General features: G+C 33.7%; 1 protein-coding gene and 1 long non-coding RNA gene across 3 annotated transcripts in view; one reads left to right on the top strand and one right to left on the bottom strand.

Moving 5' to 3' along the window:
• Positions 1-18,907, top strand: part of LOC135132231 (sialin-like) — a 94,196-nt gene that overhangs the window by 41,340 nt on the left and 33,949 nt on the right. The gene's annotated exons all lie outside the window — the stretch shown is intronic.
• LOC135132236 (uncharacterized) lies at positions 17,084-17,502 on the bottom strand. The gene is made up of 2 exons (XR_010280987.1): positions 17,415-17,502; positions 17,084-17,346 (listed from the first exon to the last, which is right to left on the bottom strand). It is a non-coding gene; the product is annotated as an uncharacterized LOC135132236 (long non-coding RNA).

Raw genomic sequence — 18,907 nt, 5'->3', positions numbered from 1 at the left:
GCACTTGAAAAATGGCCTGCTGTCTGTTTTAATCCTAACGACTTTAATAATGTAACTGAAAAGGTAAATAATTCACAGAAAACTACTTTTCTAGCATTTTTTGAGCTTTACAAAACGAGTAATTTTGCAAAAATCCTTTTTTATGTTGAAGTCCCTTCATACTATGTGTGGAAAAGTACCAAATTTGAGAGACAAAAACGTGGAAAAAATGTTGATGGTTGGCCGGGAGTCAAAAGCTATCAAACTTTGGGCAGAGTGTACACCGTTCACCCTAATAACGCCGAATGTTTCTACCTTGGTCTTCTTCTTCAAGAAATGAGAGGGCCAACATCATTCTCGGATTTAAAAACTATTGATGGTGTCGCTTATCCCGCATATCACTCATCATGCAAAGCTTTGGATTTGTCAAGTTCAGTCAGAGTGTCAAGAGAGTGTTCATATTATAAATGAAATGTACAAGTGTGTGATTTCCTTTAAAGACACGGTGCTGTCTTTAGGAAGACAATGTTTAAAGTATTATGGTTCGCCTCAGCCTGTAAAACGTGAAGAAGTCATACAAAACAGAGACTATCTCAGAGTGATTAGCTATGACATACTTTTATAGGCACAACGAAAGTTTATTAAATACAGAACAATATCAAATTTACAACCAAGTTTTAGATAGGTCAGGTAAATGTCTGTTTTTACATGGCTGCCTACAATATTAGCGACAAAACTATCCAAATATTTGAACTTTTTTAAAGAAATATCCTTTAATTTAAAACATGACTTTTAATCAAATCGACAAAAGATAACCCAAATTACAAAATTCATGGGACCCTAACTCCAAACTTTCAGTCCTTATTTCACCCACTTAGGAGTAATTGATGCTTACATAACAAAAGGAACCTTCTGTCCAAATTTCGTGTTTCTAGCTCCAGTAATTATGTTAATGAATCAGTTAGCCGAAGGACAAATACTTTTATATATTGTTATTAATGAAGACTTGCACAAACTTAAAAAGTAATAAAATTGAAATCAAAAAATAAATCAGCGGATCAAAAATAATGTGTCCTAATTGCGAAAACCACGCAAGCGGAGCTGCGGGTAACAGCTAGTAATTGATAAAACTGACCATTTTGTATCCATAGCCGACGTGAGTAACTAGCTGTTTAGCTTTTGAGTGATCAATGATTTACATGATATCACAACGCAATATTTTTCTTGCATTAGTTAACGTTTATGCTGGTATGCTGGCTTAAAAAGCTATGGAAAATGGAACTGGTTGTGTAGTTTTTTTTCTTTAAAAATCGAAGTCGTTATGCAAGTTGGTTGCTGTAGTTTTTTATCAACAAAAAAGTCCTAATGTTTAATACTTGCTAAAATAAATGAAACGACTGGAGCTATTTTACCTGAAAACGTGAAGGTAAGTGCGGAAGAAGCTCTTCAAGCTCTTATTCCAACCAAGTCGAAAGTAATGTACCAAAAATGTTATGCCGACTGCCAACACTGGCAGAAAATTAATAATTGTGCAGAAATAGTGAATGAAAATGTCCTTCTCGCGTATTTTCAACAGTTTATAAGTTTATTAATGTTGCAGTTAATGTGGAATTTTATTTTATTAACTATATTTAATTGATTTTTACTTCAAGAAGCACAGTTCTTCATCTCTGGGGGTATTATCCATTCACGATCTTTATATAGTAAAGTAGGCTTTGATATTTTTTCTTTAAGTTGGATAAACTGATTTGAAGATTTAGTTTTTTGTTTGTCAGTAGTCTGATTGACATTTGCTTTGAGCTGGATTGCCACTTTTCTACTTCATTTATTAGATCAGAATTATTAGACGCAATTTTTTAATCAAGCAAAGAAATGTTTTAATTTTGTCAGCATAGATAATTTGTCATTGTGACAGATTCACAGATCATTGCAACATTATTTAAAAAGAAAATGCCTAAAATAGTTTTACTGCAACAAAAAATTGCAATAAAAAGATGTTTTTTGCAGTTTCGAAAAGACAGGCCCGATCTTTCTTTCGAAGAGGGTCTCGAACATATTTTTTGTAAAGTAAAAATACGCTGGAAAATATGTTTTAATTTTTTTCTCATAGGTGGGAACATCAACTGTGGCGAAAATTTTATCAACAGGGGACCAAAATTGAAAAACATCACTATGTGGCAAGCGAAAATCAACGGATTTACTTACAAATTATATTTTTCGGAAAGACCTGCAACGACAAATTTGGCAACTTAATGAAAAAAACGAATATTTCACTGTAGATATTCCTTTAGCATATTCTAGGGAACAGTTGGACTTTAAATGGGGGCGAACCACATTATACAAAATTCTTAAGTCAATGGGTTATAAACACAGGGAAGTAAATGGTCGCAAAATTCTATGTGAACAAAAACATGTCGTTGCAGCCAAAATTACTTTTTTGAGAACATCTTTACAGTTTCTAAATTCTTGTGAAAATTTGACTTTCGTGTATTTGGATGAAACATGGATCTATTAAAATGGTTCGTTCATTCGTCGCTGGGTGCACGATAAAGATCTAAAAAGCAATCCCATCAAAATTAAAAGTGAAGGATCAAGGTTTACTATTCTCCACGCGGGTTGTTCAACGGGGTTCTTGGATGGTTGTAACAATTTTTTAAATTAAAAAAATAACGATAGAGACTATCATAAAACGATGGGCGGAACAATTTTTCAAAATTGTGTGGTTAATCAGCTAATTCCTACTTTGGCAAAGTTGAACCAAAAATGTGTGGTGGTTTTAGACAATGCACCATATCAGTTGGATAAACCACCCACTTTTTCTAGTAAAAAATGTGAAATGCAGGAATGGCTCTTTAAACATAGTGTTGAATTTGACAAAAAATTTTCGAAGAAACAGTTGTGGGATTTAATTAAACCCTTCAGAAACGTTAGAAAAAAAAAAGATATTTGGTAGACGAGACATTAAGAGAAAGTGGCCATGAAGTTCTTAGATTACCTCCGTACCATTGTCAATATAATCCAATTGAAATGACGCGGGGATTTTGTAAGAACTATTACAACAAGCATATAAATTCTCAACCTTCATTAAAAAATAGGGTGGAGAATTTATGGCTTGAGGCGCTTTCTAAATGTACTCCAAGTATGTGGCAAAATTTTTGTAAACATTGTGAAAAACTTATTTTGGCAGATTGGGAAAAAATATGGGAAATCCTTCATACGAATCTATACCTCCTTTCATTATTTCGCTAGGTGAATCTGAATTTGAAAATGACGGTGATGATACAGATTTTCTTAGCGAAATAATGGAAATGGAGTGAATTGTAGCTTGTCAGGGGGTGATATTTTTACGCATCTTTCGTTCTAAATTTACCAAGGTAGTGTGTGAAAAATTACCTGACGTACAACAAAATAAGTATAATTTTAGTTAGATCATCCACGTTGTTAGTTTGCACCAAATTTTAAGCATTTTCATTTTTTTTTGTAACTCTTCATGGACCTGGAGAAGGTGTATAGTAACATTCGTATTAATAAGCGTTTGAAAGTACTTAGTAAAAGCAAATAAACAGCACTTACGTAAGCATTAGTAATAGCTCTATAGATAAATCATTCAATTTAAGGCCGGAAAAATGTTCCAGAAGAGCTAAACCCACCAAAGCACTAGAGCAAGGTTGTTGTCTTTTGCCAACCCTTTTAGTAATCTTAGAAAAGTGAAAAAAGAAGTTGGAAGATATGGAAATAGGCTGTTCACAAAGGTCGAAATTTCCATTTCTAAGAAGAGTGGGCGAGCAGAACGAACTGATGATTGAGAATCAAAGATGAGATGCTAAATGTTGCACGCAACAATAGTCGTATGTAGAACCCCCATTCATATAAAAACAATGTTTAAGTGAAATTTTAGTGTTTGTTCCTTACATATGAAATAAATACTTACAAAAAGCCGAATAACTGTTTTAAATAGCGCAAAGTTTTACGCTTTCTCAGAAATGGATACCGTTAACTTGGTCATTGCTACTGAAAACTGAAAGTATCGGCAGCAATGTTTATATTTCTAGCATATTTTTTAACCTTTAATTTAATAAAACGTAACCTAACGAAACAAGTTCAGGGAATTTTTATTCTTCTGCATCGAATACCAACAAACTCACTAGATTTTCATGGCCAACCCTACTATATAAAGATCGTGAACGGATAATATTCGATGTTACGATGTATGATCAGTAGCAATAAGTACATAGATATGAAATGTTATGGCAAGCTATTTGCGTTTTTAAAAATAAAAAATGTTGAACATGTAGTAAAAAAATCAAACTTTTTGACGAGTGATAACCTCAAACTTTTCCTTCAGGACGCCGAGGTTGAACAGTTTTTAATGTCCAAGATAAAAATAAGTCGATGTCAAGAATACATGCCTGAAGTTTACTGTTGTTTTTGGCAATTTTCGGTTTATTTGGAGCACCCGATCCGCTGAAATTTATAATTTATCTACAAACAATATTAGTAAATAGGAAAATGTCATAATAGTCACAATTAATCAAACAAAAACTTAATCCCGATTTTTTACTGTGTTATAAATATAAAAACATGGAGACCGAAGCATACTCAACATTATAGCTTTTTTGTTTTCTATAATCACGAAAAATGTAATACTCAGAGAGTGGGCATACATCAGATTTCTTTGGTTCCCAACATTAACTGCAACGTTTTTGAGATTTCCGAAACCTGAGAGATACACCGGCCACTCTCTTTGACGTAGTTCAGTTTCAACACACTGATCTGAAAAGATTGGGTGGATGGAAAGGTTCTACTATCGCTGAATCACATGTGGAAGAATCAGTGCAACTTAAGATCAGTATTGCTAAAAAAATGGTTGACGCCTACGACAGAAAATAATTATAATGATTTAACAATGCCAGAAAACGTTAATATTAGCACTCATTATGAATTTGCCATAAAAAAGAAGACCGAAACCGAAGAAATAACTAAAGGTTAATTTTCAGGTTGTTCTAATTGCACGATGAACATAGGTATATAATTACTATTAAGGAAAGAAGAATTAGTAGTTTGTTTTTGTATATTAATATTTAATATAATTTTGATAATAGCGGTTTATCAAATAATTTCTTCTCTTGTATTGTAAAAATATTACATGTCGTTTTACATGTCATTTTACATTTTAAATAAAGTCATAAGGTGCATTACAAACCAACTTTTGTAAATATGTTAAGGACCTTTTTACATCCTGAAACCTATAATAGTTATTTACGTGGCAAGCTTAGTAAATTAGCCTTTACGGGCGAGCCGGAATGTTTGCAGGGCGAGCGACGTAGGAGCGAGTCCTGTAATCCGGTGGGCCCCAGTAAAGGCTAGTTGCAAGCGAGCCGCGTACAACGTTTTACTTCCTCTTGCTGAAAATCCTGAAAATGAACAACTTTGGCATCTCTAGAAATTTTACTTGAAATTACAGTCATAGAAATTATAGTCATTTTTCATAGTTTGCTCCGGTAACTATGGAAAATTGAATTCTTTGAAAATAACGGGACTGTCAATTTGTAAATTCGATTAATAATTTAAATAGTTTAATTTTGTTTGTGAGCTCTGTTAATTGTGGAATTCGATGAAGATGAAGAGTTTGAAGGTGATTTTAACGTTAGTATTAGCACAGCATTAGTGAGATTAAGAAAAAGGCCGACGCAGCGAATGTGTGTTTGATTCCGGTGCTGTCATGACAACGTTTTACAGGCACGGTGCCTGTAAAGCTGCCACGGTAACGCTTTACAGGCAGGGTGCGTGTAAAGGCTAATTTACCGAGTTAGTTCAGACGACAGTAAACGAGCTTTAACAAGACAAGAGGAAGTAAACTAATTTACGTAATTTAACCAATATTAAATATGATTTGATGCATACCGAATATTAATGTGTAGTAGTCTTAATGCAAGTAATTCCATTAAAATAATTAAGAAATAACAATAATTATCAAAAATTGTGTCATATTACCAAATAGTAAACAGAATTGTTGATCTGAGATTTATTATCTGCTATTTATTAATATTAATCAGTGCACCGTCAGATAAATGAAGGATTTTTTGTCATATTAACCCATTTTTGAGTTGCTGATTTCTAACTATATAAACTACCAAATCTGTTGCAACAGCATCAGTTCGCATCAAATTGTATTAGCACTTTTAAAGCGAAAAATAAAAACCAGTTAAAATGTTTTACTCAACATGTTTAGCTTTTCTTGTTCTTGTCGTATATTCGTCTCAAGCAAGTAAGTACATACTAATTTATTTACGTTGCTGTAGTGTTAACGTTTATTAATCCAAATTATATTTTTAAATATATAGGTTCAATTTGTTCCGATGGTGCCACCTACATTCCACACGAAGACTGTACAAAATTTTACCAATGTTCTAACGGCAGACCTTATACTTTTGACTGCCCAGCTGGATTGTATTTTAATCCTGGAATTTTTGTTTGCGACTGGCCGGAGCATTCTGGATGTGAAGGAGTGAAAAGTTAGATATAATTATTATTAATTATCAACATATCAACTATTTATTTGCTTATTGGGGAATAATTACTGTGACAACAAAATAAATTATCTTGAAAAGTTAATTAATCTATATGTATAATTTACCACTAATATTCTGCATTAGCAGTAAGGTTTTATGGACTTAAAAATGTCGAATAAGTTTTTTAGAAGGAAGCATAAGCATGGCGTTGAGCTACCATGTAGTATCTAAAAAAATGTATGCAGAGTGTTGCATCCAAGTTTGGACATACGGAATTACCATGGGAAATTGATTTTTATTTTATAATATCTCCCCAGATCACTTTAAAGCTGTTATTGAGTGATGTATTTGTGGAGGTCAAGGAGCGCTATCGGCCAGTATTTTTTTCAAATCCTTGCATCGCGCTCATTCACTGCAAAAAGGTTTTAAAAATCGTAGTTTGAAATTCGCGCTCGGGACGATTTGTCTCGAAACGTTCCGTCTTACTTCGACGATCGTGTCTTAAGATTAGCCATGGAAAATCGAAATGTCAAAGTGAATTTTCGATTCTCACTCAGGAATCACTGAACTCAAACTGAATTATTTTATCCAGTGTGATGATTATTGTACAACCAATTAAACAGAATAAATGCACAAATTGATCCATTCATTGGTCATAGTGCGCGAACCCGTCAAATGCGCCATCTCCGACTACAGCCAGCCGTATCCAAAAAAACCCGAGATGAAGATCTTCGAGCAGCTCGTCTTCCTCAACACTTCCATCGGCAGCATTGTGCCATGTCCTGGGAGCCCATCAAGCTAGGAATTTACTCGTGCTGCCTCACTTAGTAATCACTGAACAACTCAAATTGAATTATTTCATCCAATATGACGATTATTGTAGGACAGTTTAAACGGAATAAATTACACAAAACATTGTATGAGGCCGTTTTAGAGAATTTTTATTACTAAATTTTTATAAAATGCTATGTTCTACTGCAATTAGATGAAAAAGTTAGGACCTGCTTTTTCTTGTCGTATGATGATAAGATTTACCATTAAAACAACAGCTGGCGCGTTTGAAGAGAACCTTTTAGTATACCATTTAGATAACTATAAATAACAAAACTTAACAATTGTTGATGGATGAAATAATGAAAATAATGAAAAATTGTACGAATCTGGAGAAGTATTGCACTATTTTCAAGAACAACAGTAAGTAAGCCGATCTTCAAAACTCCTACGCGTGTTGATCAGCATTTGAGGTGAAATCTGAAGACAATATCGCTGAATTGCTTGTTTCAGCGCGTCTCTGTTTACATAGCTGGTATTGTTCGAATACAGACGGTCGGGTCGTGAAGAAATCTCCAAAGAAAAATTCAACGTTGCAGGAAAATACTGATTCAAATAAACAAGTTTCATGCGAGCTGAAAGGCGAGAAATTCGGTCCTACAGGTAAAATACCTGCTGCAGGTGTCGCACCCTTCGAGTCTCAGGAAGTATTTGCTGAGCTAACATGTCGTTCTACTTCTGAGCATTCAATCCAGATTCGATGAAAAAAGGTCCAAAGACATGATGCCCTAGAAGCCCCAGTCACACATTGACAGTTGCACACCATTGATCTCGATGATCATGGACCATGTGAGGGTTCTGTATTGCTCAAATTCGATTGTTCTGACGATTAGAACCTCCCATAAGGCCAAGTGTACATTCGTCAGTAAAACAATAATGTTCCTCAAAAAGTCTCCATCAGCCTAGATTCTCTCAAGCGTTCCTTCGCAAAACGCCATACGTGAGAAGTAGTCCTCAGGCTTCAATTTTTTGTCATGATGCTTTTTGAAACTCTTCTTTCTCATCTGTTTAAGGTTCCTAGAAAACGTGCTTACCTGATTTCATTTAATTTTCATTACTGTTGAAAATAAATATAACTTTGTTTTGTGAAATATTATTTTTATTTTTGTTGTTGTTAACACAATCTATATTAATAAAAATGAATCGCCGAAATGTATGTACACTCATAACTTCAGAACGACTGCACCGAATTGGACGATTCTTTTTTTTACGTGTACCTTATTGTCAGGACAAGGTTTATATGTAAGAAAATTTATAAAAAATAAGACGGCTAAAAGATAAAAAAAAAATTTAAAATTTGCATGGGAATCGCCACTTCGAATGAATTTGAATAGTTGGCGTTCCTGACGGACCTGTCGCCTGACTGACGTGTCATACAAAACTATTTCTTCCGTGCGATTGTGAAAAAAGTATTATTGCATTTCAAATCGTTCTTTGTTTTTTCGTAAAAAAAAACGTCGTTTATTTTAAGAAAAGTCTTAGTTAAAGTGAATTTAGTTACACATTGCGAAAGTGTCTTATTGCCATTCTATTTACCTATGTTCACTTTGTTGGTTTCGACAAAACTTCAAACTTTACTGTTATTCGAGGATTTAATTTGAAGTTTTCAATATTTTAAAATTCTCAAGACAAAATTTACAGATTTGATTGACGGGTGAAAATAATTCTGTGTCGTTTTATGAAGTTCATTACAATGCCGAGAAGACGACAAGCTGACATAAGTCCACGAAGTCAATCAAATGTGCGACGAACTACCTAAGGTGCAAATCGCGATGATTTATTTCAAGGGTAATTCGGATACGGAAGTTGATCAGCGTTGTGCTCATAATCAACACCATAATCAAACATTGAAGCGAGACATTGGACGGTATGAATAAAACTGAGTAGATACTCATATTCGAAGTACGAAGTACCTACTTCATTATTACTCTTATATACCTGAGCATCTACCCGATGTACTGTGTATCTACTTGCAAACATTGTATCTCCCCGGACACAAATTGAACATTTACGCGTTTTGTGAGCATTTAATCTAAAAATGAGCATCGGCGTGGCAAATGACTATTTGTCCTTATAAATCATAAATTAAATGTAATATATTTTTTTTTCCTTAAGAATATAGAGTTAACAAAGTTAGTTGAGTTACAAAAGTCTCTTTTGCTCCACGTTGGCCACCAACGAGCGATTTTCATGATTTTTGTGAAACTTTGCTGGTTTAGAATTTGAATTTTCTGTCCTCGATAGTTGATGCTCAGCAAGAACCACGGGCAGGTCTGGAGCAGATCTCGCTAGGAAAGGAGAGGACTAGGAATTGTTAATGAGGGATAGAACGTTATACAGTACAATACAACGGAAATACAATACAGGTACCTACAATCTAGCTACAATACAGAATACACTACAGATACAGATACAATTCAGATACAATACAAATGCAAAGTTAGTACCCAATACAGCACCGGAAGAAATGGCACCAAAAATTGAGAATGTTGTAAAATGAAAACCCAAGCAAGCACACCGATGGAACACGGGACGAAATCTATTGGTCGCAGCGCTCACACGCCCAAGGGAGAACGCAGCCGCATAAATCCAAGGTCGTCTTACCTCATTCTCAAAGAACGATGCAACCCAGCGTCTAAGGGCCAAAAGAACCCCCCCAGGCCAAAGCGTCTGACGACATGGAGAATTCAGTCTCGGAACCAAAGAATGCACTGTTGCAAAATTAAAACCCAAGCAAATGTACTGTGAAAACAAAGCATTTGCACCACTGGAGCTAAATTGACAAGACCTAAGTTAAGTTAGTAACACATACAATATACAGTACAAAATGCTTCAATTACAAAAGTTACAATATACAAATTTCTCCACGTTTGCCAACAAAGAGCGATGACTCTACTCGCTCGTTGCTGTTGCCCAGCAAGAACCAAACAATACGAGGAGGTCTGGAGTGCGTCTTGCCATTAAAAGAGAGGACTAGGGTTTGATAGCATGGGTGAAGGACACCGTATTTTGTAAATTTTGACGCCGTAGTTTAAAAATGATGCATACGGTATTTTGTGAATTATGAACGCTGCACTTTGTATATTCCAAAGCCGTACTTTATCAGTCCTGAATTCATGTTATTAACAACATATTTCAAAAAAAATCGGGCATTTTTGGAAAAATATCCACTTTCCTTCGTGTTCACAGCACGCAACACAAAACATTTTCGCTAATATTTATTAACAATAAATTAGAAATTCGCGAACACGTGCTACTTTTAAGCCAAAACGGAGCTCCAGTGTTGCTGCTACCAGACCGGAATCAAAACTAAACACAGAGGATGGAAAAATTGACCTTTTATCAGGTAGCTCACGTGACAGTGACGTCATCGTACGTCACGATGAGACCGCAAAAATTATTTTTCATATTTTAGATCACAAATTGTACATTTTCGGGGTTAATTTAACAATGTTTAAACAAACTAATTTGTTTTTGCTAACCTCGTGTTCTTAGGAAGATGGATTTCGGTTTAATTATCATATATTGATAGTTATCATATTTGAACATTATGAATTCTATTAATTATGTTTAAATTTTATTTAATTATATCGCGAAAATGTATAGCTTTGACCCACCAACTTCAATCGTTTCGAAAATTTATCCAAAATGTAAACATTGTCGACCAAACGAATCACGGAATCCGATAAATTAAAACTGAAGTCGTACTTACCCTGTTTTCGGTCTTTTTCGGAAAAATATTCATTTTCGTCCGTGTTCACAGCACTAACACAACAAATTTTCCTTAATATGTATTAATAATAAAATTGAAATTCGCTAAAACGCTCCACTTTTACGCCAAAATGACGCGACGATCTTGCCGCCATCAAACAGAAATTAATACTGAACACAAAGGACCGTAAAACGTGACCTTTATACAGGTAGCTCACGTGACATTGACGTCATCGTACGTCACCATGAGACTGCAAAAATTATTTTTCATATTTTGGCCGGGAAAATGCACATTTTCGGGGATAATTTAACATTGTTTAAACAAATTGATTTGTTTTTAATAATTTCGGGTTTGTAGGAAAACGAGTTTCGGTTTAATTATCGTATATTGATGCTTATCATATTTAAACATTATAAATTATATTAATTATGTTTAAAATTTATTTATTTATATCGTGAAAATGTATAGCTTTGATCAACCGATTCCAATCGTTTCGAAAATGTCCCCAAAATTTAAACAAAGTCGAGTGAACGAATCGCGGAATCCGATAAATTAAAACTGAAGTCGTACTTACCCTGTTTTCCGTCTTTTTCGGAAAAATATCCATTTTCGTTCGTGTTCACAGCACTAACACAACATATTTTTCGTAATATGTATTAATAATAAACTAGAAATTCACTAAAACGTTCCACTTTTACGCCAAAATGAAGCGACGATCTTGCCGCCATCAAACAGAAATTAATACTGAACACAAAAGACCGCGAAACGTGACCTTCGGACAGGTAGCTCACGTGACATTGACGTCATCGTACGTCACGATGAGATTGCAAAAATTATTTTTCATATTTTGGCCGGGAAAATGCACATTTTCGGGGATAATTTAATAATGTTTAAACAAATTGATTTGTTTTTAATAATTTCGGGCTCTTAGGACAACGAGTTTCGGTTTAATTATCATATATATTTATGCTTATCATATTTAAACATTATAAGTGATATTAATAATGTTTAAAATTTATTAATTTATATCATGCAAATGTATAGCTTTGATCAACCGACTTCAATCGTTTCGAAAATTTTTTCAAAATTTAAACATTGTCGAGTGAAGGAATCACGGAATCCGATAAATTAAAACTGAAGTCGTAAGATAATTAGCTTTTATTTATGCATAAATTGTGCAGTGCGTTCTTTCTAACACTGACCATAGAGATTCCCAACTCAAGGTGTCTACCCCATACTAACTGATATTTTGGTGACTCGATTTTTGCCTTGATGGTTGAACACTGTCACTGTTTTCCGTTTTTGTTGTATCGAGATACTACTTGAACATCAACTGTTACCTACTGAAGTATTAGCATCATCTAGAAAAACTAGAAATATTTTGATTTGATATTCGAGTAGATACTTCGTATTTCGAGTATGAGCATCTACTGAGTTTTATTTATATCAACCATTGTCAAAAATTTGATCGAACGTTGTTTCGACTGAACTTCCTTCGCACCAAAAGTATAATGAAACATATTCAGCATTTTCGAGTTGGGTCTTTTCTTCACACAATTTTGTGATGACCTAATCAACATTTACGATCAACACGTATACCACCTTGGATTGGTGCAGTGTAATACTAAAAATAACTGTATTGTATTCCCAAAATTATCTGCGAAAATCGAGTGGGCCGTTCCATCAATTTTTTGGGGGGAATAAGTAAATATTCTTAACAATTTACCATGCTAACAATAACTTTAAAACGTCTGCAACATCTCAAAGAAGTCATTTCTTCAACTCTTGAGTTATTCTCTAAAATAAATTGACTGATCCATACATTTTTTGGAGTCACTGTAAAAACAAATCTAAAAAATATGAATGCAATGATAAATTACGAAAATATACTGATGATGTTTTGCACATTTTAGATAGAATTTGTTCGGCAAAATCTTGAGATGACGTCATCAAGTTTTTGGGCTTGATAAACAGATATACTCGTATTTTGATTAAAAACCTACCATGTCAAACAGTAACTTCAAAACGTCTGCAATATTTCAAAATTCAGTTTTGCAATTCTTGATTCAATCAATAAAATAAATTGACTCAGTGATTAATTTTTTTGAGTCACCCCCTATAAGCAAAACCAAAAATTATGAATGGAATGATAAATCACAAGTATTGTTTCATCCTATCTTGGACATTTTAGAGAGGATTCATTTGGCAAAATTTTGGGCTGACGTCATCAATTTTTTGGAGGGGATAAGTAAACATATTTTTAATAAAAATTTATTATGCTTATCATATGTTTAAAACATCTGCAAGATTTCAAAGCATTCGGTTTTGCAGATTCAAAATTAAATTGTAGGTGTAACGTAGTTCACGGGGTCAGCTAGTAAATAAATAAAACAGTAATACAAAAGTTTCTGAATCTCTAAACACATTCATAATAGAGAAAAATATTTTTAAAGGTTGATGAGTCAATGTTCTACATTTCTCTCTCAAAAATTTCTTGTAACAAACATGGTTACAAGCGGCAGAAATTCCATCCCTACTTGATGTAAAATCAATTGAATTCCAATCTTTAGTGATTCGAAAAAAAAGTGTGAAATTTACTCAAAATTGCCAAAAAACCTTTGACTTTATAAATTGATTCCTGATATTTAAGCATGCAAGTATATATTCCCGAGCTGAAAAAATGAACAAACGTGTATGTACTCGTAGATGAATCTTACAACATTGTCATGAAAGCTATTACTTACCGATTAAATTAATCATTTGAGAACAACTAGGCCCCCGCTTTTTCATCTAATCGCAGTAGAACATAGCTTTTTAATGTGATTTTAGTAATACAAACTCGACCGGCACTAGCAACATAACCTAAAATAGTTTGTGCAATGTGTGCATTTATTCCATTTAATTTATCCTACAATAATCATCACACTGGATAAAATAATTAAAATTGAGTAGTTCAGTGATTACTAAGTGAGACAGCGCGAGTAAATCCCTAGCTTGACGGGCCTCCACACTTGTCACAATGCTGCCGATGGAGGTATTGAGGAAGACGAGCTGCTCGAAGGTCTTCACCTCGGGCTTTTTGGATACGGCCTCGGTGTAGTCGAAGATGGCTCGTTTGACGGGGTCGCGCACTATGACCGGGAGTTCGTGCAGAGATTCATGTGCTGCACTCAACACATGCATGGATCAATTTGTGCATTCATTTCGTTTAATTTGTTCTACAGTAATCATCACACTGGATAAAATAATTCAAGTTGAGTTGTTGAGTGATTTCTGACTGGAATCTAAAACTCACTTTGACATTTCGATTTTGCATGGCTAATCCAAAGACGCGATCGTCGAACTGCGACGGAACATTTGGCGACAAATCGGGCCGAGCGCAAATTTCAAAATACAATTTTCAAAGTCGTTTTACAGTGAATGAACGCGATGCAACGATTTGAAAAAAATACTGGCCAATAGCTCTCCTTTATTTTCACAAATGCATCACTCAATAATAGCTTTAAAGTAATCTGGGGAGATATTATAAAATAAAAACCAATTTCCCATGTTAATTCCCTATGTCCAGACTTGGCTGCGGTACGCTGTATAAATGTAGTTATAACCTAATAATATGATTAATTTAAATAGGATACAATAATAAAAATAAAAAAAATAAAAATTAAGAAATTCTGTGATGAAATGAAAAAAAAAGATCAGTCATCTAAAATAAATGAAACAGCGTTTGAAACTGTAGTTATGGAGTTAAAGTAAATATCGCACACACAATTTAAGTTGTTAGCTAAATCGGACATTAGTGCCGCTGATGACCTAACTAAGACATTAGTTCTTTTAGAGATACAATAAAACATATTCGAATTTCTTGAATTTAATCGAGGAGCCAAAAAATTTAGTTTATGCAGAAGATTCGAGCAATCGATCCGAAAGTAAACTAGGTTATACAAGAAACGAAGGACGCTGAAAACACACCTAGTATGCAGTGTGGTAAGATTAAATCTAGCTCACAGAGCTGTATGACCAAAGCCTCTAGGAGGATAAGCACCGTCAATCAAGTATGATATGAATTTCAAATACTTTCTCTGTAGTGTTTCCAAATCATTCACATGAATGTTGTATGTGGGATACCAAATCAATATGCCGTACTCCAGTCTGGACCTTATATGGGAGCAAAAGAGAAGGATTAAAACCGATGTATCAGAGAAATCTTTACAATTTCTATAAATGAAACCATAAGTTTTATATTATTTAGCTAAGTAAAATTTCTGGTCAAATAAGATACCAAGATCCCTAAATGAAACAACACGATTTACGGGTACCGCATTCAGGACATAATTATGCTGATAAAATTATTTTTTCCTTGTAGAACGATTTTTCTTGCACCATTCCAATAATAATAGATCTAAAATACTTTGCAAAACAAAACAGTCATCAACTGATTTTATTTCAAAGAAGAGTTTCCTATCATCAGCATATAATAACTTTTCACAATAATTTTGTCAACTATGTCATTAATGAATAAAAGGAACAAAAGCGGACCTAGCTTAGACCCATAAAAATTGCAGTATTTAACAAACTGGACTCTGTTAAATAAATAAGATTCCAGAAGTGGCAACAAGGACTGAGTGAAACCAAAATGATGTAACTTGTTTAAGAGAATGTAGTGGTCGATTTGGTCAAAAGCTCTTTGAAAATTGGTATAAATTACGTCCACTTGGCTTTTACGATCTAGTGCTTCCGACACAAACTGACTGAAGTAGGCTAAATTTGTGATGGTAGATTGCTTTTCAACAAAACCGTGTTGTTCAGGGGATATTAAACTTTTGACTTAAAAATAAATAAGCTTATGTATTAGGGACTCTAAGATTTTGGAAAAATTGCAAATTATTTAGTTACGGTTCTTATAAGCAAAATTTGGGAGAAAACATAACTGGGATACAGCTTGCACCTAACGCATAATACAAGAGGGCCTCGGAAATACAGGTTATTGAGGTAAACACAGAGGTTAATAATTATTAAGAACGATAAACTAATTGCTCGGCTTATCTATTAGAAAAAAGAGAAAAGACTTCCACGATAAGAATGGATTCAGAGATTGTAGCGCTTTAATTTGGATAATACACTATCGTTTCAAAGCGGAAACGGATACAAATCATACCATCATAAGAGGGTACGTAGATCTTCAGATTGGTATCAAATACACTAACTTATTATAACGGTGAAGATCCACACTAATTTCACTAAAAAACTAGTCCAACCTACATTCATCACGCGAGTCACATGGTATAACAACATATAAAGTTAGGACACAAGGAATATGTTTGACTAACTATTGTACAATGTGCATTATTATATGTGTTACTGTGCGTTTTAAAGGACGAGGAATAATTAGTATTGTAAGGCACCAGACATAGTCGAATAGAGATTCTTAGGGGAATCGGCATGTGGGTACACCTGAAAAGTGTAATAAGTAATAAAATTCAGTGAAAAATCAGTTGTGAAAATACCTAATAAAGAGTTAAAGAAGTTTGTCCTGATACAGTTTTTTTTTACAGGATAAACCAACGATACCTTTCTTGTTCGCCATGAACTCTACTTAAAATTCTATTTTCTTTGTAGCACCGAGCACCATATTTTATGAACAAGCGAGGTGCAAATGATTTCGGAAAATAATTTCTCCCACAATAACTCAGATTTTCTAATAAAAATATAATACTAATAAAGCTTTACGTTAAAAATTAGCAAAAATATTTAGATCAAATTTGGAGATAATAAATACCAGTATTTTGTAGTTTGTTCTACCATAGGTACTAATTGTACATGAGTGAAAATACATCCCTTCTAAATAATTAATTATTATTTGTATAATTAAGTAGTCAACAATCTGGTGGGTGTTGATAAGACTTCTTGTCTAAAAGAAAATGATGGACAACCATCTAAAAGGTAGCTTATGGGTCATTTTATGCTTCCTTACAAACTAATTTGCACGATATTTTTCATTCCATAACACCCTACTGGTAATAGAATCTTGGTGTTAAATTATACAGATTCATTAACTTCTCAAAATAATTTATTTTGTCGGTACATTAATTATTCAACAAGCAAATAAATATAAACAATACACAGTTGACAATTGCGTTTAGTTTCTCACTCCTTCACATCCAGAATGCTCCGGCCAGTCGCAAACAAAAATTCCAGGATTAAAATACAGTCCAGCTGGGCAGTCAAAGGTATACGGTCTACCATTAGAACATTGGTAAAATTTTGTACAGTCTTCGTGTGGAATATAGGTGGCGCCATCAGAACAAATGGAACCTATTTATTTAAAAATAAAATTTTAGTTAACAAAAAGCTTATACTACAGCAACATAAATAGTACTTACTAGCATGGGACGAATATATGACAAGAACAAAAAAAGCCAAACATGTTGAGTAAAACATTTTTACTTTTTTTATGTTTTCTTTTAAAAGTACTAATGCAATTTGCCAGAGAAGATTGGAGCTGACTGATGTCGTTGCAAGAGATTTCGTGGTTTATATATACTTGGTTAGAAATCAGCAAGTCAAAAATGGGTTAAGATGACAAAAAATACTTCATTTTATCTGACGGAGCAGTGATTAATATTAATAAATAGCAGATAATAAATCTCGGAGCACTAATTTTGTTTACTATTTGGTAATACGACCCAATTTTTGATCATTATTGTTATTTTTTAATTATTTTAAAGGAATTATTGCATTAAAACTACTACAAATTAATATTCGATATGCATTAGATCGTATTTAATAACTGTTGGTCAAATTAAATTGGTTAACTGGCTTTAAATAGTAACAAAAACTGTCATATTACAGTTTTCATTATCGAAGCTTACAAAACTGCTTTAGTAAGAATATGTTGTATTTTACTTTCAAAAATAACACTGTGTGTGTCGAGTACAGAAGTTTAAGTAGCCCTGATTTTAATTAGTTTTATTTCGAAAAATAGATTCTATTTTTTCTTAAAATTTTAAAATTATCTGAAGTTATCAAATTAAACTGTTCTCACCTTTACACCATAGTATGGGGTATGTTTAAGGGGCGAAATTTTTCATCAAAATAAATTTACGTATGTAGTTATTAGTTTATATGGACTGGATAGCATAATATGCCAACGAATGAAGTGTTTAAGATGTATCTACTTGTCCTAAAGTTATACCAGTTTTTGAACAAAATGAGTTCATCACCCCTACGGTACGCTAAAAGAAAGCATTCTAATAATAGCCTCACTTCAACAAATGTTTTATTTCATGCTTTTACGTGTCGAAAACTCATTTGTTAAAAATAATTTTTCAATAAAATGTGAATCTTTCTCGTTTTTTAAAGCAACCACAGAATGCAACCCTTTTTGGCAAATCGTCAGGCTTTAAGTGTTTACGCGTTGCGTACATTTGTGTACATTTAAGCTCTTCCAAACTACTAATGACGAAAACCCTATTCGGTACGCTAATCTTCGCACGTTTATGTTAGGGTTTCCTTCCACGATATTTAAAATTTCGGATTTTGCATTTTGTGTTTGGTTGGTTCTTTGTCAACACCAGTCCGACGTACGTGGACGAAATCCTTCATATAGAAGCAAACACTGAACAACGGTATTGAAAGTTCTATGATGTGGTAAATTCCGACCGGGGAAAGTTTCACGTAGAGACGTCAAACTTCAAGACCTTTTCTAAATGATCTGTCGTAGTTATATTGAGACCGTATAGGTCAATTCGGCATTTATATAACGATGAGCGGGCGAATAAAATCGGCGTGGAAAAACTCAACAATGTATTTCTTACTAACTTGAATTTACACGACTAACTATTACAACGATTATGCACAAAATAACTTCCTGGTG

The sequence above is a fragment of the Zophobas morio genome, unplaced genomic scaffold, assembly GCF_036711695.1.
Source record: "Zophobas morio isolate AGI-343-1 ecotype UQ-CSIRO unplaced genomic scaffold, CSIRO_AGI_Zmor_V1 ptg000021l, whole genome shotgun sequence".
Classification (NCBI taxonomy): Eukaryota; Metazoa; Arthropoda; class Insecta; order Coleoptera; family Tenebrionidae; genus Zophobas; species Zophobas morio.
Note: the sequence above shows the minus strand (reverse complement) of the source record. Positions and strands in the feature narration are given on the sequence as shown.